This window comes from Amyelois transitella, chromosome 30 (genome assembly GCF_032362555.1).
Source record: "Amyelois transitella isolate CPQ chromosome 30, ilAmyTran1.1, whole genome shotgun sequence".
Classification (NCBI taxonomy): Eukaryota; Metazoa; Arthropoda; class Insecta; order Lepidoptera; family Pyralidae; genus Amyelois; species Amyelois transitella.
The window spans coordinates 2,154,677-2,182,339 of record NC_083533.1 but is presented as its reverse complement, the minus strand read 5'-3'; the positions used below and the strand labels follow the sequence as shown (position 1 = coordinate 2,182,339).

At 36.4% G+C, this 27,663-nt stretch overlaps 1 long non-coding RNA gene across 1 annotated transcript in view; it reads left to right on the top strand.

Moving 5' to 3' along the window:
- LOC132903793 (uncharacterized) overlaps positions 1-16,694 on the top strand; it is a 121,813-nt gene extending 105,119 nt beyond the window's left edge. The window contains exon 3 of the long non-coding RNA XR_009657488.1: positions 16,599-16,694. This is a non-coding gene — a long non-coding RNA (uncharacterized LOC132903793). The remainder of the gene's footprint in view (positions 1-16,598) is intronic.
- Positions 16,695-27,663: the final 10,969 nt, after the last annotated feature.

Genomic DNA, 27,663 nt, shown 5'->3' with positions numbered 1-27,663 from the left:
CCGTAGGTTATGCGCTTTGAAAGCGGTTTGAGTAACGAATTGTATTACTGTGTTAGTTTTGCAAGATTTGACAGTACTGTGATTTGGTTTATTGGTGCCGTGTGGTTGCCGGTACCAAATAAAAAAAAAAGAATAGGACCACTCCATCTCGTGACGATGTTGCTTAACTACATTAGTTTGCTTACCTACCGATGCTTTGAGGGAAAGAGATCGAGAAAAAATTGCATTTAGATAATTAGACCTGAGACCATGATCCGATATGTGTATTGATCCCTGCTCGGTTTACCTGACTTCTACTCTGGGAGCCTACTAGGACAAGCGCCGGGATGATAAAGACGCTAAATACATATAATCACGTCTATATCCCTTGCGGAGTAGATAGAGCCAACACTCTTGAAAAGACAACAGGTCACGCTTAGCTTTTTGGTCTAATAATAGAATTGAGATTCAAATAGTGACACGTTGCTAGCCCATCGCCTAAAAGAAGAATCCCAAGTTTGTAAGCCTATCCCTTAGTCGCCTTTTACAACATCCTATGGAGTGGTCCTATTCTTTGTATTGGTGCCGTGAACCACACGGCACAAAACATATAAAACGGAATAAGAAAAACAGCTTTCTCAAAAACATCTTAAAAAAAAATGCCAGGAGATGCAACTAGACAGCAATAAAAACAGATAAAGATCAGTTTTATACCGCATTGGGCTGCAAACTGCATTTAACTGCTTCCAGCGTAATGCTATTAACGCCAGACCTAGACAAGCCTGGACAAGTTAGGGATAATGTTTTGAACCATAGATGTTGAACGAGTTAGATCTGCAAACGCTTTTGTAACATGCAACTAAAAATTTTAACAGTGTGCATACATACATATGGTCACGTCTATAAACCTTGCGGGGTAGACAGAGCCAACAGTCCTGAAAAGACTGATAGGCCACGTTCAGCTATTTGGCTTTATGATAGAATAGAATTGAGATTCAAATAGAGACAGGTTGCTAGCCCATCGCCAAAAAAAGAATCACAAGTTTATAGTGTGCATACAATACAATTTATAGAGTGTCGTGTGGTTCCCGGCACCAATAGATAACAGAATAGGATCACTCCATCTTTTGCCCATGGATATTTATTTATTTATTTATTTAAACTTCATTGCACAAGATACAAATGTATAGCACAATTGGCGGACTTAATGCTAAAAGCATTATCTACCAGTCAACCATTGGGTCTTACAGAGAACTTCATGTGGGGTTAAACTAAATAAATATATTTATACCTACACAAAATATAAAATAAAATAATTATAATATACATACATAAAAAATACAATAGATAAACAATATACATACATAAAAACTACAATAGATAAACAATATACATAATTAAATAGGTGCAGCGATTAAATGAGTGAAAAGGCGATATTAAATACCCTCGCGACTCAAGAAAAACCCGTTTACCCGCGATTTGAAACTAGAACGACTTGGGGATGTCCTGATGGACTCGGGAAGTGAATTCCAGAGCCTAACAGCCATAACGGCGAAAGAATTGGAGGCAATACCTGTACGGTGAAAAGGGATAGCAAGAGTTAACTTATTTGAAGAACGAAGGATTTTTTCGTGAGTAGAACTTAATAGTTGGAAGTCTTTTTTAAGATAGTCTGGGGCAAGCTGATTATTGAGAATGGTATAAAGCTGACATAAAATGTGAAGATTTCTACGGTTACGGATGGGGAGCCAATTTAGCTGAGAACGGTATTCAGAAATATGATCGTACTTCCGAAGGCAGAATATAAACCTGATACAATTGTTTAGAAGACGTTCTAATTTGTTGAGATGCTCTTCAGTTAAATCCAGATAACACACATCAGCATAATCAATTATAGGCAGAAGAAGTGCTTGGGTAAGCATAATCTTCGTCTTTGTTGGAAGAAAATGTTTTAAGCGTTGCAGATAATGCAGAACACTGTAAACTTTCCGACTGGTTGCAACAACGTGTGAATCCCAATGTAAGTTGGTATCAATATGTAGGCCAAGGTTTTTAACCGTCGTACTAAATTCATATATATATCGTATCGTATATTCATATATATAGGATATCGTAAAAGGCGTTAAATTACTTATAAACTTGGTATGTTTCTACTAGGCGATGGTCTAGCAAACTGTCACTATTTGAATCTCAATTCCAACATTAAGCCTTAACGTGGCCAGTCCGTCTTTCAAGACTGCTGGCACTGTCTACCCCGCAAGGGATATAGACGTGATTATGTGAATGAATAATTATATAAATTAATGTTTGTATGTACATACAACATAGTAGAACCACAGGACAAAAACTGAAATGATTATTTATTTAGAATAGAATAGAATAGATTTATTTTTAAAATTGGATTCAAGGTATCACTTATAAACCGCCGAGCCTGCATGAAGAGAGTTATGAATGTGGATGAAGTGAAGGAAATATGCAGAGATCGTGGCAAGTGGAAAGAGGTAGTCTCTGCCTACCCCTCCGGGAAAGAGGCGTGATTTTATGTATGTATGTATCACTTATTGACGTCACATCACTTAAATCTAATTATAACTACTGCCGCTTCCAAAGCGCGTGTGTAGAAGAAGCGGCAGAACAAACTACACTGCAGCATTTTCATCGCATGTTAATATACAAATATAGATCTCTTAAATCTAAATCATGGACAAATGCACATTGTCTAAATTAAAACAAACAAAACATGAATTTAAACATATTACGTCTTTGTCCCATATGAATAAGCTATTATGAATTATAAACAGCGATACCACACAATTCTAACCGCATTTAATATCCCAGATATCAAAATAGATCGAAAACAAAGCCTAACCTAGATTTGCGTTTAAATAAAGCCAGTCTATTTCAGATAGATTTTCACAAATAACTAGAGTGTTTGTCTAATGCTTTCAATTATTTGAAGCTCAATTTCACATTGAGCCTAATAAAACATACGTAAATACATATAATTTCGCCTTTTCCCCGGAGGGGTAGGCAGAGACTACATCTTTACACTTGCCACGGCGCTTGAATACTTCAAAAATTATTTTCGAAATTTTTATTCATTATTATGGAACACTTCATATCACTTTATAATTGTCATACCTTTTGATTTCACAACATTGATTAACGTCATATAAATTACTTAAATAAAACTAACTTTACTGCCGCTACCAAAGCGCCAGTGCTGAAGAATCGGTAACAAACTGCACTGCAGCATTTTCTTCAATAACGTCAACTTCTTTCGCTTCATCCACATTCATAAATCTCTTAATGCAAGCTTCAAGTTCTCTTTACCTGACCTTTTGCCATGGCAAGGAAGTAACCCAAAATCCCAATATTACTATAATGCATATTATAAAAAAAATATTATATAGTAGCCCACGACTTCGTCCGCGTAAATTTCGAGTTGAATATACAATAATGTGAAATAAAACAAAAATATCTTGTTTTTGTTTGGGCTCGAACTTGGACCGCCTACTTCACAGTCTCACGCGCCAACCAATGGACCATCGACTGTTTTATTATATGTATAGATTTATTCATTTAATTGAGATTCTGTGGAAGGACATAGGGTACTTTTCATTCTGCTAAAATTCCCGTGGTATTTGCCTAAAACCTGTAGTCTTTTCTAAGTTGCCTGTAAAGCCATAGGTAATCTATTGATTTCTTTGTCAGTAGATACGGCATAGACAAGCTTAATTAAAGTAGTTAACTTGGGTACAGTACAAGATCAAGGACGTTTTTGTGAAAGGCCAGGTCAAGTGTTCTTTTTTTTTCATTCATTTATTTATACATTATTGGATTAGGCGAATAAAAGAATAGGACAACTCTTTGTCTTTCCTATGGATGTCGTAAAAGGCGACTAAGAGATAGGCTTATAAACTTGGGATTCTTCTTTTAGGCGATGGGCTAGCAAGCCAAAAAGCTGAACGTGGCCAATCAGTCTCTTCATGAATCTTCATGGCCCTGTCTACCCAGTGAGGGATATAGACGTGACTTTATATATCTATGTATGTATGTATGTTTGGATTGGGAATTTGTCTTCCATCTTACTTGATGGTATGTGACGATGAAAACGTAGATGTTATACGCCTATCCGAGAGATACTCATTCATTCTACTTTTGAATGTTCGCAGACAGTACGACAATATTATCACGGATAGGACAGAGTCCCCTTAACTAGCTTTTGTAAAGTGAACAGATGTAGTCTCTGCCTACATTTTCAGAAGCGTTATGTATGTACTCAAATTACAGTAGGAGTGAATTAGTTATAAGATACGTTGTATAATGCCGTGTGGGGCCTGGCCCTTTACTAGAATAGAACCACTCCATCTCTTCCCGATGTCATCCACGTAGTCTGTAGTCCTCATTCACACTCTCCTTGTATATTTGCTCAGTCATTCATTCATAGTTACATACATACATAAAATCACACGACCTTGTTCAAAATGTGGGCAGAGACTTAATCTTTCTACTTGCTACAAACCCAACCATATTTTGTTTCTTATCTTTCCCCACGGTTTGCTCTAAAAGCAAAGAAAAATGACATAATTCTGCATTCAAGGTCAAGTCAGGAAAAATTTCGATCCGCTAAATTACTTCCCCAAAAATCGCCATAACATATCCCAACCCAACTAATGATAAACGATGTTGAATTTGTCTACCTTTGAAAATAAAGTCCGTGGCAAAACCAACTTTAACGTCATATCAATAAGAAGCAATTTTAAAAGCCGATTTAAAAATATAGATACATAAAAGTACAGAGCGTCTACACCAAAATAAAGCTAATTTTGTGTTGTTGCATTCCGAATGTAAAGTCAAAATCAACTTTAAGACGAACGCAAGAAAAACTAAAATTGCTTGCGCGTTTCAATCGAACAGTATAAGGTGATGTTTAGACAAACGATTTCAGACCTTAAGCTGAAAAGGGTTAAAGCATAAAATTGTTTGGCAGATTATCAGTACAACCATTTGGGGTAGCCTGAAATTTCAGTGTAGTTGTGAAATCGGTCGGTCAAAGGTGTTCCCACTTTCTCTATAAGATTTCCGCTTGTAAAAGTTCATATAGTCTGTTCTATTTACATACGGATGGTACAGTGTTCCAATTTCGAATTTGTTTGATTTGAAGTTAATTTTCAAAAATAAAACTAAACTTTTGTTTGTTGTGTGAAGGTGAATAAACTCTCCAAATTCAAATATATTTTGACTTTTTATTAAAAAAAAATAGGGAACATAGAATAACTTTAACATACTTTTTTTAAAAGGGGGAAAATAAGTTCTATTTTTGAAAATTGTTGGTTTACCACATTGATTGAAAAAAGTGTTTTTTTTTTTTCAAAGTGATAAATATTAAATTGATGATACCTAAAATGTAAAATCTGTGTATTTCAATTCAATACAAGCAGTTATATTCGGAAAAAATGAGTTTACGAAGGTAAGTTGAATGCTATAAGGTTGAATGCAAATCATTTTTCTTTGACTAGCTTCTACCTACGATTCTACTCGTATGTAATTCTAAAATTGTACCAGTTATTGGTTGTGCTTTTAAAAATTATAATTTAAATTTCTTGATTCGGGAAATAATTATGGATTTATCTAAGTAAATAAGTAAGATAATGTGTTGAATGATACTTTAAATACAGTTTTTTTACACATTAACGTTTTGACGTGTATGATAACGCCATAAATATCGATACGTTTCATTCTAAAGAGCAACAGTGCCGTGTGGTTCCCGGCACCAATACAAAAAAGAATAGGACCACTCCATCTATTTCCCATGGATGTCGTAAATTGCGACTAACGGATAGGCTTATAAACTTGTGAATCTTTCTTTTAGTCAATGGGCTAGCAACCTGTCACTATGAATCTCAATTCCATCTTTAATCCATCTTTTTGAAGGTTAGTCAGAAAAGAATGAACCTGAAATATAAACATATGTTTCTTAAGAAGAAATTCCCACGGGAACCGAAAATAAACGAGAATGTTCCTCTTCACGCGGGCATAACATAGTCATTGAAATATGTTTGTGGGCTTCGAACCTGATATCTAAATGCAAATAAGACACCTTTACCACTCAACCATAAAGGTTTTCTCTGAAATCAACCTTCCTTTTTTTATATGTATTCTTATTAGATTTGCGAATCCCTTTGTATTCCTTTAAGAAGGATTTATTTTTGTAGGCATGATGATAGAGCCACGGAGGTTAGATGGTATTCGTTTTGTGTACATTATTCCTTACGGGATAGACAGAGCCAATAGTCTCGAAAGGACTTTAAAGCCACGTTCGACTTAATGATGTAATTGAGATTCAAATAGTGACAGGTTGTTAGAGCATCTCTGAAAATAAGATTTTCTAATTTATGAATGTTTCCCTTGATTGACTTTTACGTACTGTAAGGGAAGGGCAAGCTGGCACACGCCTTTTTTTCGTTACCAGACCACTATGGAACCTTGCACTAGATGTTACTATTCCCTTAGTTGCCTTAACGACATACATGGTAAAGAGATGGTGTAATAATACTTATAATATTTTTTTAAGGTGCCGGGAACATGTTAAAAAATTACTCGAGTAATAAACATATTTTCAGTGTATAAAACGTATTTTAAACAAATTCATTCTTGTTAGTCTTTCAAAATTGCTGGCTTTGTCTACCCCGCAAGGGATATAGACGTGATTATATGAATGAATGAATGAATTTTTATTCTTAACTTTAGTAATATTTGATTCGTCTTGTAGACGATGTGCTAACTATGTACTTATCACTTCTGAATCTTAATTCCATGATATAGCCATACAGTTGAACGTCGAGCCCTTTCAAGACCGTTTTCAGTGTCTACCCAGCAAGGGATATAGACGTCACTATATGTATGTACATGTATTTTAATTCTTCCGTTAAGAAAGACGATTGTTAAAAAGGAAAACATTTAACTGTCTTATTTTTACTGTTTCGGTATTTCTCTGAATAATTAAATAAGGCTAAGGTACTTACTCTATTTTTAATTTAAATCGATACTAATTTACTTGAAACGAGTACAAGGAACGGTTGTACACGTAAAATTTCAAATTTTCGATAATTGGCTATCTGTTTTTATATTTTTATTTTAAAAACACAAGCTTTGATACTTATAATTTGCCTTTCTTTATTATGTATTTCTTGCAAATTCCAAATTTTCGATAATGGGTCATGTGTTTTAATTTTTTTTTAAAGTAAACACAAGCTTATTTTCTAATAATTTCCGTTTATTATTATGTATTTGTTGCTTACTTAGTTAAAGCAAAAGCCAAAAATGTGAATACATCCTTAGGATGCTAAGTTAGAAAATTAATAATTATTAATGAAACCATGTATTATTATTACTTAGCGTCTGTTGTATACAATAAATAAGCTATATTAACTAGGTTTTAGGGGTAGGTAGTGACTGTGACTACATCTTTACACTTGCCATGAGGATGCTTATTTTTACTTCAGTATCAGAATCATTTATTCCTATAATATGGTTACAATGAGTTTCACATTAATATTTTTTTTATTCTTGCAACTAGTTTGTACATATCATCACAATTTTATCCCTTACAATAGATAGAGCCTATACTCTAGCAATATTGAAAGGCCACGTTCAGCTTAGTGATGGAATTGAGATTCTAATAGTGACAGGTTGCTTGCCCATCGCCTAAAAGACGAATCCCAAGTTTAGAAGCCTATTTCTTAGTCGCGTTTTACGCTATTCACATTTAAAACCGATGGAGCGGTCCTATTCTTTTACCTAATGGTGCCGGGAACCACACGGCATATTTAATGGAGTCGTTCTTACGAAATTTATTTGTATACCGTACGAAATAAATGACAGGCAGTTTGAGCGTACAATCCGTTTGACTTGAGTTGGGTAAACTAAAAATGTACTTAATAAGCATATTAGATGACCCGGAAAATTGAAGGCGAAAATTGAGGTGAATTTCAGAAGAATCCCGAGTTTTTCAACCTTTCCCTTAATCGACTTATACAATCTGAACGGGAAGAGAAGCAGCTGACACACGTTATGGTTTCCCCTCGCTACCATTTAACACGGAAAGGGGTTTAAACGTTAACATAAGTAAACGCAAATAACAATCTTAATATTTGAACCAAGTAGGGTACTATCAAGATGTTAAAGAGTTACGAAAACATGGAGGTTCTATTCTGTACAAAACTCTAAGACTACAATTAAGGGATAACAATTTAAAAAGAGTAATGCAACCTCATTTGTTTAATAATAATAATGGCTGGTAATAGACGCTAAAATAGATGTAAAAAAAGAAAAGAAAAAATTTAATTGTTTTTTGATTGCGTAATTATTATGATCATTCATCCTACTAATATTATAAATGCGAAAGTTTGTGAATATGTCAGGATGTTAGTACATATGGATGTTTGTTACTCTTTCACGCAAAAACTACTGAATCGTTTACGATGTTACGATGAAATTTGGTATGTAGGTAGTGTGTAGTAAAAAAAACTATTCTAAATTATAGACTTATTAAGATTTTTATTAAAATTTTGACCCCTATGAAGGGTTCCCATCGCGCAGGCAGCATTCCCGCGCTTTATTTCAATAGCAATACGTTGCGCAAGAAAGCTGCCAAAGCTGTTTAGTATACGTTGGCATTTTATAAGTACCTCATCCGTAATTACAAATTATTTCTCACATCGCAGACGCTGTTACGAGACATGATATATGGTGATATGGCATGACAGCTCTCTTGTTTGTTTGATCAAAATATACTAACTTCATTTTCAGTATATACTGTAGGTACAAGTGTGTTTTTTCCCGGAGGAGTAGGCAGAGACTACTCCATTTCCACGATCCCTGTATGTATCGTCGTGCGTGTACTGAATAAGCGCCTGGAGTTTAATGCTGAGTAAAATTTACCATTGTGCCGTGTGGTTCCCGACACTTTTGAAAAGAACCACTCTATGTTGTTCGTATAGATTTCGCAAAAGGCGATTTAGGGACAGACTAATAAACTTGCGATTCTTCTTGTAGGCTATCAGTGAGAGGTAGGTAGTTTCACTGTTTGAATCTCAATTCCATCATTAATCCAAACAGCTGAAGGTTGTCTATTCAAGATCTGTCTACCCTGCAAGGGATATAGACAAGATTACATGTATGTTTTTATGTACACAGATGTAGATAGACTTAATTTGGCCAATCAGAATAACACAGTAATTACAAAATAACCTTTTAAGTTACTAATTAAGTAAAATCTAATTTTAAGATTCAATTTAACTAACTTCTTTGCCAAGTTTAAGCGTGCCAAGTTCTTTTTCAGACAGTTTTCAATTACAATTAAAGACACAGACATACACACTGTTATATATACTATAAAAGTTAAGCTAAATCCAATACAACTGGCCAAGAGTGTGTCGGGCTACGAGCGATGCAGTTGTCAATCACAAATAAATAATAATAATAAAGAAGATTAATAAGAATAACAAGAAGTCAATATCTTACGGGGTAGACAGAGTCAATAGTCTCAAAGGCAATGGAACTGAGATATTCAGATGAAGACGGATCGCTAGCCCATAGTTGATGGAATATACCATAAAAAAGCGAATTCTACTCGTAATTACTCACTTCTGTTATTGATATAAAAGAGGCCTTTGCTGAACATTTTACTATGGTTTTATAGGTACTACCATCCATTTACATACATATAATAAAATAAAAACTGACAGTTGATTAAGTAATTGTACTTTATATCTTAAAAAATATTGAAAAAAAAAAAATTGATATCGATCGTGACCGACAGAAGCCAAATGTGTCTGTCTGCCTGTATGTTTGTAATCGCATCACACGAAAACTACTGCCCTTATCTGAATGCGATTTTCGCAGACATGTTTCAGCTTTGTCCAACTCAAAAACTTGTATACAACAAAATATCCTTCCACCCCTCTAAGGGGGCAAAACAACCAGTTTTTTTGTCCGATTTAGTTTTACGTCGGATAAAGTCGCAAGAATCAACTAATACTTAAAAAGGTAAAATAAAGAGTAGACGTGGGCCGTGTGGTTCCCGGCACCATTAAATAAAAGAATAGTACCACTCCATCTATTACCCATGGATGTCGTAAAAGGCGACTAAGGGATGGGTTTATAAACTTGGGATTCTTCTTTTAGGCGACAGGCTAGCAACCTGTCACTATATGAATTTCAATTCTATAATTAAGCCAAACAGCTGAACGTGGCCTATCAGTCTTTTAAGACTGTTGGCTCTGTCTACCCCGCAAAGGATATAGACGTGATTTTATGTATGTATGTATGTAAAGAGTAGACCGATATTAACTTTTTGTGTTTTTCTTATAGGAGAATGTCTCCCAGTTTACATACATACAAGTTTACAAACAAACAAAATAGATTTGATTTATTTTAGTTACGAGTTGGTACTTAACTTTTAAATCCAAAAGTTCCATTAGTGAACCCTACTCAGCCGTGTCATAATCGAATGAAGCGATATTTCTTATGAAAGGGCACTATTACAAAAAGTAGCCGTTCATTTTTCCGCTTAGCCATCTTCGAAAAAGTTACTTTAACTGTCTTTTGTCGGTAACTTTTTATACCTTATATATATATATATATATATATATAGTATATATATACCTCGCGGGGTAGACAGGGCCAACTGTCTTCAAAAGATTGAAAAAACACGTTTAGCTGTTTAGCTTAATAATAGAATTGAGATTCAAATAGTGATAGCTACCCATCGCATAAAAGAAGAATCCCCAGTTATGTCTATCCCTTAGTCGCCTTTTACACAATCTATGGTAAAGAGATGGAGTGGTCCTACTCCTGTTTCTATTGGTGCCGGGAACCACACGGCACGGCACCCGTAAAGTACCCGGAATCGCCGAGCTTGTATGAAGAGAGATGAAGCGAAGGAAGTATGCATAGATCGTGGCAAGTGAAAAGAATTTTATGTATGTATGTATGTCTCGGGGTGCACAAATTATAAAAAAACGGAAATTTACAGATATTTTTTTCTATAGGGGCGGAATCTAGTAATTTTGATTTTTTAGGTGGGTTATATTATAAGATGTACACTACTAAATACAAAAAAAAAATAACCGGCACCAACTTAAGCCAATGGAACTGTTATTTTTCAGATCACGAAAACGTTGTTCAAACTTTTGCTATAATTTACAACTTAGCCGAACTTTAGGGAGGCATCCAAAATGTTATAGCTATTTATTGTTTTAACATACAATTGGAAAATTGAATCTTATCGTCTTTCAGTTTGAGTTTATTATGAAATATTAACGATTTTGTGATAACTGCTACAGTATTCGACAACGAGCGAACGATCAGAATATAATAGATTGAACGTTTTTTTGGTCTTTTTTTTGGTAAACATTTACTTCGTATACATTTATTTACCATCTCAATCACTTACGGGGTAGATAGAGCCACTCAAAGGCTTCGTATTTAATTTGACAAGACTCAGAGTATTACTACAATTCTAAAAATGTACTTTTAACATTGATGAGAACATCCCCTTTTAGTGAATTAAAACAGGATGACATAAAACTTTATTTTTTATTTTACCCTAGTTGTTGCCCGCAACTCCGTTTGCGTGTTATTGGAAATACGAAGGATGAGGCCATTAAATTTACTCGAATTTCCGAACATATAAAAGAGTCCATAACATATAACACAGACATCACATAATCCAGTTGTGTTGTGTGTTCCATTTTTCTTCGCCAAAAGAAACTGCTCATCAGGTTGAACAATTTTTGTTAAGACGCCTTTTCCATAATTCGGATGATTTAGCTGGTCTATCATGGCCCAGCATCAGGTATTGCAGATCTTCGATTTTTATACGCTAACAGAAAATGCCGTACCATGGATGTCGAAAAAGGCGACTAAGGGATAGGCTTATAAACTAGAGATTATTATTTTAAGCGATGGGTTAGCAACCTGTCACTAATTGAATGTCAATTCCATCATCAAGCCAAAGAGCTGAACGTGGCCTTTCAGTCTTTTCATGACTGTCAGCTTCGTCTATCCCGCAAGGGATATAGAGGTGATTATAAGAGCAATTTTTTTTGATAAGTATCTATATTGGTACACTATATATTAATTTCAAAAATTCTAATCATATTAGGCACTGTATGTCCTGCTTCGTTATACAACACAATATATGTAGGTAGTTATGCAAAGATTCATCGAAATCTGTTCAGTGGATTTCATATGAAATACGGACAAACAAACACGCTATGACAAATTTCTCAAACAAATATAAAGAAATTGACAAACAAAAAAGTCCGTAATATCAGTTAACTATATAGTAAGTTTTACCACAAATAATCTGAAACTTTAACTTATCGAATGTACTACCTACGTATTCCCGAGAGAAAACCAAAATGGCGTCGTTTCCCGAAGCCCCTGGAAAATTGAGGCAATATTCGGAATAGCATAATGGTCGTCCCAGAACTAGGTGGAAAAGGGGACAAACATTTAACTGTCACACTTATTATATGAATACAATTTTCTTTAAAAGGGGAATATTATATTAGTACTGCTGTACTTTACAAATTGTAATTGTTACAATCTATATTTATGTTTTGAAGCTAAAGAGTTTGTTTGTTTGAACGCGCTAATCTCAAGAATTACTGGTTCGAATTGAAAAATTCTTTTTGCGTTGAATAGACCATTTATCGAGGAAGGCTTTAGGCTATATAACATCACGCTGCAACTTTTAGGAGCGAAGAAATAATGGAAAAACTTACTTGATCCTTGAGGGGCTTCAATGATGCCAAAAATAACTATTCCACGCGGACGAAGTCGCGGGCACAGCTAGTAAAGAACAAATACATAAATAAACAGTCCTCGAAAAGACGAAGAAGGCTGCGTTCAGCTGTAGGCCCAGTGATGAAATGGCTTCAAATAGTGACAGGTTGCTAGCACATCGCCTATAATAAGAATTCCAAGTTTGTAAGCTGTTTCATTGATTGACTTTTACAAGCGGAATAAGAAGAGAAGCTGACGGCACACACTATGTTTTTGTTTTCTACGCTAAAACGCATTAATGAAGATTTCCCAAGGTTCCCACGTATTCATTTTTTTATTGGTGCCGTGTAGTTCCTGACACCAATTAAAAAAAAAAGATTAGGACCACTCCTTCTCTGTCCCATGGATGTCGTAAACGGCGACTAAGGGATAAGCTAATAAACTTCTTTTAGGCGATGGGCTCGCAACCTGTCACTATTTGAATCTCAATTCTATCATCAAGCCAGAAAGCTGAACGTGGCCAATCAGTCTTTTCAGGACTGTTGGCTCTGTCTACCCCGCAAGGGATATACGTGACTATATGTATGTATGTACGAAATAAACTGAAATTCTCATGTGCGGTACCTATACATATGTTTTGCAACAACAAATGTATGGAATTATACAAATTATGTTTGTAGCGACGCGAAGCGCTAGTAATATGACGTCGTTGTAATGACATTTTCGTGTGTATGGCCCAAATTGTAAACGAAAGCGTATTATCGTACATACATACTACAGCCACATCTATATTCCTTGCTTTGAAAACATTGACTGCCCGAACGAATGTTGAATTTCACGTGTTACCCTACATTGCATTGTATATATCCTTTGAGGCATCCATCGACACGTTGAAATTTCTATTTGCGTTTTAATAGCGTTCCCGATTTCGTACAGGCGAAATTTTCGAATTTTCGATGCTGTTTAAATAGGAATTGGTATGCATGGAAGCTGTATGGCCTAAGTCTTTTCGTGTTTCCTTAAAATTATGTTATCATCAACAAGCTTTTGACCGGGGCTTCGCTACCGCGGAATTTTCATAAAAATGCCTCTGTTTGACGTCGGTTTATTAAATGCTTTAGGTTCATATAAATTTTTTATTAAAAATCGGTGCAGCTGTGTCACATTTGAGTGATTAACTGACTGAAACAGAACATACAGCCAAAATTACTGAGCTTTAAGAGAGGGAGTGGAAAAAATATAGAATTAAACGCGACACAGACTGAGCAGTGGGTATGTAAATCTAGTCCATTCAGTTACTCTTGACCTGATTTTGGCCAGAACGTCCATCATTTGATGAAGATATGTTCTACTTGGCTTTACCTCTTCAACGTTTCCATCCATACTCCCCTTGTATATTTGCTAAACAGATGAGTTTGCATGCTCTCTTTTGTCTCTTACTTGTCAATGTCTTATTTGTCAAATGGAATGATGTCTTTGCCTACACCACCCGAGAAGAGGCATGATTTTGTATACAACATATACCTACATAATTAGAAATTCTTCTCTGGAACCTCACACGTTTTCGTCAAATCGCTAATGCTTATCACTTGTACCGTGACAAAATATAGCAATCCGCTTAGCACCCGCGCGCCATCTGCCAACGACGTTCTTTCCGTACGTTTGTTTTGCTAACGCTCGATATGTTATGCTGACGGTACATAATTTGGCATTGTGCAATAACATCATTATTTAAAGTTACATACATACATATAATCACGTCTATATCCCTTGCGGGGTAGACAGAACCAACAGTCTTGAAAAGACTGATTCGCCACGTTCAGCTGTTTGGCTTTATGGTGGAATTGAGATTCAAATAGTGACAGGTTGCTAGCCCATCGCCTAAAAGAAGAATCCCAAGTTTGTAAGCCCATTGGTGTGGTTCCCGGCACCAATAGAAAAAAGAATAGGACCACTCCATCTCTTTCCCGTGGATGTCGTAAAAGGCGACTAAGGGATAGGCTTATTAACTCTGGATTCTTATTTAAGGCGATGGCCTGTCACTATTTGAATCTCAATTCTATCTTAAAGCCAAATAACTGAACGTCGCCTATCAGTCTTTTCAAGACTGTTGACTCTGTCTACCCCGCAAGGGATAAAAACGTGATTATATGTATGTATGTATGTTCTATTTTTGCGGTACTTACATTAATAGCTTTTGTACTTATTATAAACTTTCCATCTCTGAATATACATATATTCCGTGAGTTTGTTTATTATCGACCATGTAAGGGATGAAATCGTGATTTGCGTGTGAGTGTAAGAGCGATAGTGTGACGATTAATAGAAGCGTTCTCATAAAACCAAATAAAACTTAGTCAATTTTAAAAATGCGAATAAATTAGGGCAATTCTCGAACCCTGATAATAATTAATCACTGCAGCACATGTTAATTAGCCGGGAACATAGTCGAGAGCGGGAAAGTTTCGATTGATAGTTCAAAACTTGATTCCGGCGGCACCGACAATGGGTAAGGGTGTGGTGCGACTACCAGCGTGCAACGCACTATAGCGCCATCTATAGTTTAGTAGTTAAACTTGTAGCTTTGGTTTCACGATCCCTGAATCTTAAATGTCCATCATTCTAAAATGTTATACCAACATGTATCATACATACATACATATGGTAACGTCTATATCCCTTGCGGGGTAGACAGAGCCCTGTTGGCTCTGTCTACCCCGCAAGTCTAGTCTTGAAAAGACTGAATGGCCACGTTCAGCTATTTGGCTTAATGATAAAATTGAGATTCAAATAGTGACAGGTTGCTAGCCCATTTCCTAAAATAAGAATCCCAAGTTTATAAACCTATCCCTTATTCACCGAATACGATCCCATTCAAAATCCTGGAATGCTCTTCCCAGTAGGAGTTGGACCTAGGAGTTATATTATGTGCTGGTTTCCTCGCGATATTTGCCCTCATCGTAAGAGCATCGGTTAGTATTGGTTTAGTATGTACATATCCATAATATAGTACTTTAAATGTGATTATTTCTCTCCTCTTTTCTTTTCCTGTCTTCCATGGTGAACAACTAACAGTGCGACTATTCATCCTACAGTCGCCATCAGTGGCACCCCACCCTGCACTCTAGTAGTGACATAAACAGAAAATTGAATTCCACTCTCGGGAACAACGAACCGATATCATATTTCGCTAGCGATACATGTATAATAATATATATGTACGTATGTGTTTGTTCGTGCTAATTCTATTATTTTCTTCTATACTCACGTATTTGGGTATTTGAATAGTGTATTTATTTAAGTAGATGGAATTATGTTGTGTGGTTCCCGGCACCAATACAAAAAATAATAGAACCACTCCATCTCTTTCCCATGGATGTCGTAAAAGGCGACTAAGGGATATGCTTACAAACTTGGGATTCTTTTTTAGCCGATGGGCTAGCAACCTGTCACTATTTGAATCTCAATTCTATCATTAAGCCAAATAGCTGAACGTGGCCATTCAGTCTTTTCAAGACTGTTGGCTCTGTCTACCCCGTAAGGGATATAGACGTGAACATATGTATGTATGTATAGAATTATGTTGCCATGTTAGACTGCGGGGCAAGCATCGCTGAAGTATCGCTGTTTCGCTTTTTATTATGACGTGGAACGGGACAGCGATAGTTTTATAATATGGAACAAAGCCCGGGCCGCAGCTAGTATAACACATACATACATACATACAATCACGTCTCTTTCCCGGAGGGGTAGGCAGAGACTACATCTTTCCACTTGTCACGATCTAGTATAATAATATTTTGAAACGTATCTTGTTTCAGAGTGGACCAATCATCTACCGATGGCGGACAGAAGACCAGCCGGCTCAATGGTTTCCTGAGTCTGAAAACACCACTCATCAGTACCAAGACTTTAGGGTAAGTGGTATTAACCGTTTGAAAATCTATTTGAAGGTTAGGGGTTTATTTCAAGTTCAAGGGCCATTCAGTCTTTTCAAGACTATGTTGGCTCTGTCTATCCCGCAAGGGATAAAGACGTGACCATATGTATGTATGTATTTGTATATTTCGTGCTCGAATAATAATTTCTGTCTTCCTTTTTATTTCAAACATGTAAACGTACAACAAGTGAATTTAATTCCTTGGGGCATTCTCTGCTGCATTAATAAATAAAAAAAAAGGTTAAAATAAAATGACGATAACAAATAATACTATAAAATTATCGTGTCGCCATCTAGATGAAAATAACAAAACCGTTATGTGCGGGAAAACGTAAACTTTCTTCTTACGCTGCTTACAGAGCCATCTCTAAATTTCAGCAGGAACTAAGTTAAGCAACGCCCTCTATGTGTTAAATGTCGTGTTTGAAGATAAAATTTCGGCTGAATTGTTTCATTCTTATTAAAATAGATGTCGCTACTTGCTACATTTTTAGTAAGAACTCTGCTCGTGGAAAATTGTGTACAGGTAAATATTAATATGAGTTTATCTGATATTGAGGATTTCTGACGCTGGTTTTATGGCTTTATTTTATGTTTACTGGGGCGTTTCACCTATATACATACACTAATCACCCGCCCCGATTTCGCACGGGCAGCATTATACATCTTATATATAAAATTCTCGTGTCACAATGTTCGTTCCCGTACTCCTCCGAAACGGCTTGACCGATTCTTATGAAATTTTGTGAGCATATTAAGTAGGTCTGAGAATCGGCCACAACTATTTTTCATACCCAAAAAATTCAAAACGTTTGCAGGGACAGCTGGTACCTATTTTTATAGACATTCCTCTCGAAACATTATATATCTTAAAAAAAACTGAATTGACATCCGTTGTGTTGTTTTAAAGATAAGTAAGTATAATATTTTAATGTTTTAAAAATCTAAGCATATATGTTTAACCCCACATAAAGTTAATGAGAGTTGAATAAGATAATGCTTTAGTCCGCCTATTGTGCTCTACATTTGTATTTTGTGCAAGTTTAAATAAAAATATGTATATTATATATATATACAGACAAAGGGAATCGAGTTTGCTTTTTACTATGTAGTGATACATACATACATATAAATGTGATTATATCCTGTGCGAAGTTAACAGAGCTAACAGTCTGAAAAGACTGAAAAGCCAAGTTGAGCTGTATGGTTTAATAATAGAATTGAGATTTAGTTATGACAAAAGTGTGTGAATATTTTTATGTACCTATGTATTTTTCCCAGAGAGGTAGGCAAAGACATCTTTCGTTGCAGGTACCTGGTACCTACATACTTTTTGCGTCATCCAAATTCATCAATCCTTTCATGCAAGCTCCAAAAATGTCGAAAACTCAATAAAATATATATTACCACTCAAGTAAACTCGTAAAAATGGCAAAGTACATCCATAAATATATACTCAGTGTTAAGGTTAGGGTGTCTGTCTGTCTGTTTGGTATAGGAAAACAGAACTAACCAGGCAAACACTGCGGTGTGTCTTTTTAGACCCTTTTTTGTACTTGACATCTTGTCAACAGTGTTGTTAATTTATAAGAGGTAGCGTTTCAACCTTTAACCTTCACGATTATACATACATACATATACTCACGTCTGTATCCGTTGCGGGGTAGACTGAGGCAACAAACAGTCTTGAAAAGACTGTTAGGCCACCTTCAGCTGTTAGGCTTAATGATAGAATTTAGATTCAAATAGTGACAGGTTACAAGCTCATCGCCTAAAAAGAGAATCCCAAGTTCATAAGCCTATACCTTAGTCGACTTTTACGGAAAAGAGATGGAGTGGTCCAATTTTTTTTCACTATTCGTGACGGGAACCACATGTTCCCAGAACAAAATTGGACCACTCTATCTGTTTCCCATGGATGTCGTGAAAGGCTAATGAGGGATAGGCTTATAAACTTGGGATTCATATTTTAGGGAACGGGCTAGCGACCTGTCACTTTAAGTGAATCTCAATTCTATCAGTAAGCCAAACAGCTGAACGTGGCCTATCAGTATTTACAAGACTTTTGGCTCTGTCTACTATGTCAGATATATCCCGCTGACGCTTATAACACAACCCTCCAATGCCTGCTATTGTTATGTTAAACATGAATACATTACTGTGCCCTTTTGCTCTTATTTCGTGGATTTTAACGCGTTACAAAGGCTGAATTTCAACGAAGTGGTGACGTGGAATATTTTGAGGAAACATAATAAGTTGAAAAGTGTGTCCGTAACTTTATTTGCGTGCGTAACGTAACTCAATAAAATATGTATACTTTTGCTCATTATTTATTTGATTTTACATACTCGGATGACCAACAGCCAATATTACATACATACATACATATGGTCATGTCTATTCCCTTACGGGGTAGACAGAGCTAATAGTCCCGAAAAAACTGAATGGCGACGTTCAGCTTTTTGGCTTATTGATAGAATTGAGATTCAAATAGTGACAGGTTGCTAGCCCATCGCCTAAAAAAAGGATCGCAATTTTATAAGCCTATCCCTTAGTCGCCTTAGTAACGCTGAAGACCGCAACAAATGGAGGCGCATCGCTGGGGCTGCATTATCCAAAGGAGACGCATCATCATAAAACCACGACCACTCTGTCAAGAGTGAACGACTGAGGAGGACTCTGATATCAAGCAGCCAATATTATAAAAAATTATTTACACACACATATCATTCAATAATCCGATAAATATATAAATTACATATACGTACCTTGATCAAATCGGAGACGTTCTAGCAAAAGGTCAGGTCAAGATTACCCGAAACCGATGAGCTAGCATGAACAGAGTTATTAATGTGGATGAAACGAAAAAAGTGTGCAGGGATCGTGGCAAGTGGAAAGATGTGGTGTCTGCCTACCCCTCCGGGAAAGAGGCGTGATTTATATATGAAAGGTATGTATGTATGTATATATATACATTTATAATTTTATAACTCTCTTCATATAAGCTGTCAGAATGTCCCTGATTTAATTAAGATACGTTTCATTTCACGTTAAGATACGTTTCACATGAGGCCTTCCCGCTCCAACGTTCCAAAAAACAAATGTGTAGTTTTTGGATCTATCTCGTTGTCTTCGAGACTTGTGACTGTTAGCACTGTCTACCCCGCAAGGGATATAGACGTGAGTATATATGTATAAGTGTGTATTTTTTTGCAGCCAACTGCTTGTCTGAAACTATTTTTTATATCGTCCGTATAATCTCGTATCTACATAGTTATCCTCGTATCATAGTTACATCGCAAGGTCGTGTCAATGCGCCCCGGGTACAGGAACATTGCTGTATTTTCTTTCCACATATTTTTGTGAAAGTTATTGTGTGGTCTTATTAGTGAGCGACAAGCGATTTTCCTATTTAAAGTACATGGGTGATCGGCTCCTAATAAAAGTTGTTTTTACTATAGGTTCAAAATAGCAACCCTCTTATATGGGAAAATGATTTCTTATGAATATATCTCGAAAAATTTACCCGTTATTGGCCAGCATTCGTTTGGGCCGTTATCAAAATTTAATATTGCTAGTTTAATAGTAGGATGAAAACGTCGGTTTTATGTTCCTATCATTTATAAAAAAATTTCCGTGCTTAAAATAGTATTTTCGTGAACTCTTTATCTTATATATAAAATTCCCATGTCACAATGTTCGTGCCCGTACTCCTCCGAAATGGCTAGACCGATTCTCATGAAATTTTGTGAGCATATTAAGTATGTCTGAGAATCGGCCAACAACTATCATACCCCTTAGTGATAAGGGTTGTCCACACTTGACATTTTTTTTAACTAGAAATTACTAAATAAATATTTGTATGGTAAAATACAAATAAATATAACAAATTACAAAACAGTCATTGGATTCAGAAGAATATTTACAATGGCGGAATTATCCCAATAGTTATTCGCTCACTCCCGCTCCGCTTATGAATTTAGACCACAAGTTAATAAAACACCGTACGTAATCGTAGAGTGCGGTAACAATGATTGACAAGGCGTTTTATATTTTTCTTTCTTTTCTATTTTTATCTTATCACTTAATCTATTAAGCAGCTTCTATTAAGTTGAATGAATATTTTCATTAATTTCCAATTTCGCAAGCAAAGATTTTACGGATTGGAGCATATCTCCGACTCAACATCGAGCCGAGGTTTTTCAGACATCACACCTAGCCTAGCGCAAGATCTTCACTTTGTGGCGATCGAAAAACTATAGTTACCGTGGAATTTGCGAAAACTCTGTATTCTTTTGAAGGATAAATTAGCGCGGGCGGAGCTACAGGTAAAAGTTAGTCAAAAATAAATCAGTACAGTTCCTTTGTGGAAACTATTGTAAGTAAACACTTGTATTTCACTTGACCAGCTCTATAGGTGTCATATCTATGTATTCCGATATACATATGTCTATGTGGTTCCCGGCACCAATAAAAAAAGAATTCAAAAAATTCTAAATATTCAAAATTTTTATTCATTATTGTAGGATACTTCGTATCGCTTAATAATTGTTAAGACGTATGGTTTAACAACATTGGTTGATGTCAAATAAATTACTTAAAACTAAGTTTACTGCCGCTTCCAAGGCGTCAGTGCAGAAGAAGCGGTAACAAACTGCACTGCAGCATTTTCTTCAACAACGTCAACTTCACAATAACAATTAAACTTATAATAGAATGTGGACGAGAAATGGAGAGACATTGTTCAAGGACCACTCCATCTCATTTCCCATGGATGTCGTAAGAGGCGACTAAGGGATAGGCTTATAAGCTTGGGATTCTTATTTTAGGCGATGGGCTAGCAACCTGTCTCTATTTGAATCTCAATTCTATGAAATAGCTGAGCGTGGCCTACCAGTCTTTTCAAGATGGTGGCTCTGGCTACCCCACAAGGGATATAGACGTGACCATATGTATGTATGTATGTATGAAACGGGACAGCGATTGTTCTGTCGCGCGTGCCTGCTACGGAGGCGGTGTTGTATCTATTGTTGTCTATGTCTGTGTTCCTATAACTGCTCTACCGTTAATGGAAGATCGAACTTAATCCGTCGATTAGTTTTAACACATACCTATACGGTTGCACCGTACTGTAGCCTGACTAATTGCATTGATACTTGATAGTGTCATGATGTATAAATGTACACGTATATATTCGTATAAGGGTCAGGTCAAGAGTACCCGAAACCGCCGAGCTTGCATGAAGAGAGTTATGAATGTGGATGAAGCGAAGGAAGTATGCAGAGATCGTGGCAAGTGGAAAGAGGCAGTCTCTGCCTACCCCTCCGGGAAAGAGGCGCGACTTTATGTAGGTATGTATGTAAATTTCATAAATTAAATATAATTTGCTAAGACAGAAAATAAATTTTTAGCCATTACCTTGATTGACTTTTACAATCTGCACGGCAAGAGAAACAGCTGGAATGCACTATGTTTTGTCCTCACGACCAGACCATCATATAAGGGTAGACAGACTCAACAGTCTTGAAAAGACTGAATGGCCACGTTCAGCTATTTGGCTTAATGATAGAATTGAGATTCAAATAGTGACAGGTTGCTAGCCAATCGCCTAAAAAAATCCCAAGTTTGTAAACCTATCCCTCAGTCGCCTTTTACGACATCCATGGGAAAGAGATGGAGTGGTCCTTTTTTTTTTGTATTGGTGCCGGAAACCACACGGCAAAAATATACTGTATTTTTAATAGAGTAGTATTAGTACCCAATGAGACAGCAACCCGATTCATATTAATTATTAACAGGTTAATAGCGTACGCTTATAGAATGATTGGTTTTTTTAATTGGTATATTTTTGAACTGGCACAGATTTTTCCATTGAGGAAAATTATGCCGTGTGGTTCCCGGCACCAATAAAAAAAAGAATAGGACCAGTCCATCTCGTTCCCATGGATGTCGTAAAAGGCGACTAAGGAAGAATAGGCTTATAAACTTGAGATTCTCCTTTTAGGCGATAGGCTAGCAACCTGTCACTATTTGAATCCAATTCCATCATAAAGCCAAACAGCAGAACGTGGCCTATCAGTCTTTTCAAGACTGTTGGCTCTGTCTACCCCGCAAGGGATATAGACGTGATTATATGTATGTATGTAGGAAAATTCTATTGTCTGCATTTTCGTAAAGTTAACCACGGGTATGCTTATAATTATAAGTTTATTTTAATTGGTGCCGTATAGTTACCGGAACCAATAGAAAAAAGAATAGCACCACTACACCACTTTCCAATGGATGTCGTGAAATGCGACTAAAGGATAGGCTTATGTACTTGGGATTCCTCTTTTAGGCGATGGGCTAGTCACTATGTGAATCTCAATTCTATCATTAGGCCAAGCAGCTGAGCGTGGCCTTTCAATCTTTTCAGGACTGTTGGCTTTGTCTACCCCGCAACGGATATAGACGTGACCATATATAGGGTGCTATTGCACGCGAACTAAGCCGCCGTTACAAACTAGTGCATTGTATAAGATCTAATCAAGTGACTTACCAGTAATTACAATCTGAGGCGCGGTTCTCAAATAGTTTATACAACTATCCTTCTTGTTTACCCTCTTACTTGAAGTAAGGTTTGCGAATGCAAATTATTTTAGAGTTAGACGCTTGCCGCTTCCGTATAACTTGGGTTATTTGATTGAAACTGCTTTCGGCGTCATCAAAGACCTCCTGTTTGTATCGTTCTCTCTGTTAGGCACTATTGTTATATGTAGCTTCTGGCTGATGCCTACGACTTCGTTCGCGAGGGTGAACGATTTCTGTTAAGATGTCCGTGTGGTTCCCGGTACCAATATTAAAAAGGGTGGGATCACTCCATCTCTTTCCCATGGATGTCGTGAAAGGCTACTAAGGGATAAGCTTTTAAACCTGGGATTAGTTTTGAGGCTGTGGGCTAACAACCTGTCACAATTTGAATCTCCTATCATTAAGATAAATAGCTGAATGTGGCCTATCAAAAATATATAAAATTCAGGGATAGATAACTCCCTCTTTTTTCCTTGACTGACTTTTACATTATATGCTGAACTTTTACATTTTAAGAGAAGTTAAGACTCAAAATATAAAGGTAGGTAGAACATTTGCAATAAACATTGAATAAATTTTAAGCTTATAAATAAAAATTGATAGACCACCTCATCAAAAAGGCAAAATAATACGCACGTAGTAAAATATTTTACTGTTAAAAATAGTGCTGGGAGTCTCCATTTGAAAATGCTTATTATGTAATCTGATGTCAATACTATTTTCAAAAATGTAATAGATTTTTTTGTCGTATGTCTCTGTTTAATGGCATCACGCAAAACTACCAGTGCAATTAGGATCAGAGTAAGTACTACTACAAATTTAGCTTCTTGAGCACAACAGTGGGTACATTTGTCAGAAAAAAGTACTACTCCCGCGTGAGTCTCAATCAATCTTACAGATGATATTGGACATTTGAATATTGGACAGCCAATGAGAATTTACTCCAAGGCTAACACAATCTGTCGAATTTGTCTTGAATATATTTACTTTACATTATACTAAGCCAAACTTACGTTACAAAAAATAAGGCTCACATCTAACGAGCCCGAGGCTTAAGCCCTAGTTTTTCCCATCACTAGTAATTCAACACGCTCGTCGCGGCCGGTATAAACAGGTTTATATTTGCATGCCATTAACATAAATTGGAGACTGTACTGACACACATATACATACGGATTTTGGGCATGCAGCACAACGTATTAAGACTAGCTTTAGCGCGGGGCTTCGCTTCCGTGGGAAATATCAGGAAAATGGACCCTTGTGTCACTCATGTACGTCTTTTCTATTAATGTGCCAAATTTTGTGAAAATTAGTACAGTTGTTTTGGATTTATGCATATTATCACGACTATATTACGTGTGGGGTAGACAGAGCCAGCAGTCTTGACTGCTACACTGGTAGGTAATTGTAGATTGACGGAAATAAGGGTTTTATTTTTCGGCTTTCCTGTAAATTTTGGGGTACTTGTTTTCAGTTCAAGTCTTTATTTCTTTACGGGGTAGACAGAGCCCATAGTCACAAGAAAGATAGACCGACCATATTGGGCTGTCATTATTAAATAAATTGAAATTTGCCTTTGTTTCAGTCATAAGGCTTAAGAAATATATAATTCAAACTATATTTATGCACCAATAAACAAAACAATTTTGGACCACAAAATTCTCTGAGAAATTTAATAATCAAAGTTATTGAATTGAGAAAATTGAGGTTTCAATTAAGTGTATTGCTTTGTATCAAAATAAAATTATTTTGAACTGATTTTAAATATTTGAACTCGATTTTGTATCAGGCTTACAAACTTGGGATTCTTTTTTAGGGCGATGGGTTAGCAACCTGTCACTATTTGAATCTCAATTCTATCATGTAACTAAATAGCTGAACGTGGCCATGCAGTCTTTTCAAGACTGTCGTCTCTGTCTACCCCGCAAGGGATATAGACGTGACCATATGTATGTATGTATTTTGTATCAATTTGTGATTTCAGTATCTGCAGCGGTTAAATGTCGAAACTGAGACTGAGGGATAGACAGACTGTCGCTTTTTATGATACAAAATATGAATAAATATAGTCTGTATTATAAGGAACAACGTGATAAGGGAATGTTGTGATGTGAAAGAAGATGTAGTTACAGGAATAGAAAAGGGTATGTTGAAATGGTTCAGTCATGTGGAGAGGATGAATGAAAACAGGTTGACTAAGCAGATATACAAGGAGAGTGTGGAGGGAAAGGTCGGAGTGGGAAGACCAAACGAACGTATCTTGATCAAATTAAAGACGTCCTGGTAAAGGGTCATGTCAAAAGTACCCGAAACCGCCGAGCTTGCATGAAGAGAGTTATGAATGTGGATGAAGCGAAGGAAGTATGCAGAGATCGTGGCAAGTGGAAAGAGGTAGTCTCTGCCTACCCCTCCGGGAAAGAGGCGTGATTTTATGTTATGTTATGTATTATATGAGGACTAAAGATTAATTAAATTCTTCTTGGTATTTATTTCCTTGTACTCTTTATCGTTTGAAACGTAGAAGTTTCAGAATATCCTTATTTTATTAAATTAAACACCTTCACAACATAAAGTACGAATGATAATAAACTATATATTAAAATAAATAAACAATACATATGACTCCTTAAAACTATAATTATAGATCGCTATATATTGTTACTAATTTAAAAAAGAGAAAACTATTATAAACTCAATATCAGTGGACCGATTTTGATGTTACGTTAGCTATAGATAGAGACTTCCTTCATTGTCTTTTACAATTTGCAAGGGGAGAGAGGCAGCTGGCGCACACTATGTTATTTGAAGAAGAATCCCTAATTAAAATTTTTTGATTAAGAACATTCCCTAATTAGATTTTTGTAAGCTTTAAATTTTTCTTTCCGCCAATTAGCTAGACATTTTATGAAGCTCTCATCTGAACTTCACACTATTATTCATACATTTTCGTACAAAAGCTTCGAAACAAAAGCACACGGCGCATGTGTGACGAAAGATGAATTCTGAACTTAGCACTAGTTGGTACTGACTGCAGTTTTTTTTTCTCCTGAAAAAAAAAATATTTATGTAGGAAGTATAGTTACAGGTCTAGTTACAAGGTCAGGTCAAGAGTACCCGAAACAGACGAGCTCGCATGAAGAGAGTGATGAATGTGAATGAAGCGAAAGAAGTGTGCAGGGATCGCGCTAAGTGGAAAAATGTAGTCTCTGTCTACCCCCGGGAGAGAGGCGTGATTTTGACGTTAACAATAACACGGGGTGTTTTTAGATAAGCGTGCCTGTCTGTAAGATGAATTACGTTTTATGAAAATCGGTCTGGGAAAGCGGATTTTACCCTCGTTATACACTTGTCACGTGTTTATCCTTAGACGGGGTAGACAGACCTGATATTCACTAAAAATAAATGCCATATTTAGCTAAATATCAAGACATTATAATAAATACAAGTTCGGCGATCGCATAACACAAATTGTAAGCAATATATTAAATGTAATATTGTGGATAAGTGGATTATATTTTTATGGTGGTGTCTCTGACTGAAGTAGGGAATTTAAAATCATAGCGGTTCCAAAGTAATTGGTTACGAGTATTGGCCAAGTACTTAGGTACTAGCCAGTAGACGACAAAAATACGAGGAGGGAATTCCAAATCTCAGTTTGCTGGTAACATTTAGTTTAGTCTGGCAACACATACGCTCCCCTCCTACATATAGTCACGTCTTTATCACTAGCAGGGTAGACAGAGCCGATAATCTTGAAAAGACTAAAAGATCACGTTCATTTTTATGGCTTCATGATGGAATTGAAATGTAAATTGCGACGGCTTGCTAACCCATCGCCTACAAGGGGAATCCCAAGTTTATAAGCCTATCCTTTACGACATCCATGAGAAATATGAGTGGATGTATGCTAAAGTGCTGGAAACTACACGGTACGATCCCCTCATTTGCTTAAAAGGCGATCTGTCCTGTAATACCGTGTCTTTGCCGTGTGGTTCCCGGCACCAATACAAAAAAGAATAGGGCCACTCCATCTCTTTCCCATGGATGCCGTAAAAGGCGACTAAGGGATAGGCTTACAAACTTGGGATTCTTTTTTAGGCGATGGGCTAGCCACCTGTCACTATTTCAATCTCAATTCTATCATTAAGCCAAATAGCTGAACGTGGCCATTCAGTCTTTTCAAGACTGTAGGCTCTGTCTACCCCGCAAGGAATATAGACGTGACCATGTGTATGTATGTATGTCCTGTAACGCAGTGGCGAGCTGTTTCCTTATTCGACCGTTGAGGTACGGGACGTGAGACACGTAACAATCGACTGGGCATACTTCTAAGCCATGCTTTAGAACAATTTGTCCACAATTAATATTAGCTGGGA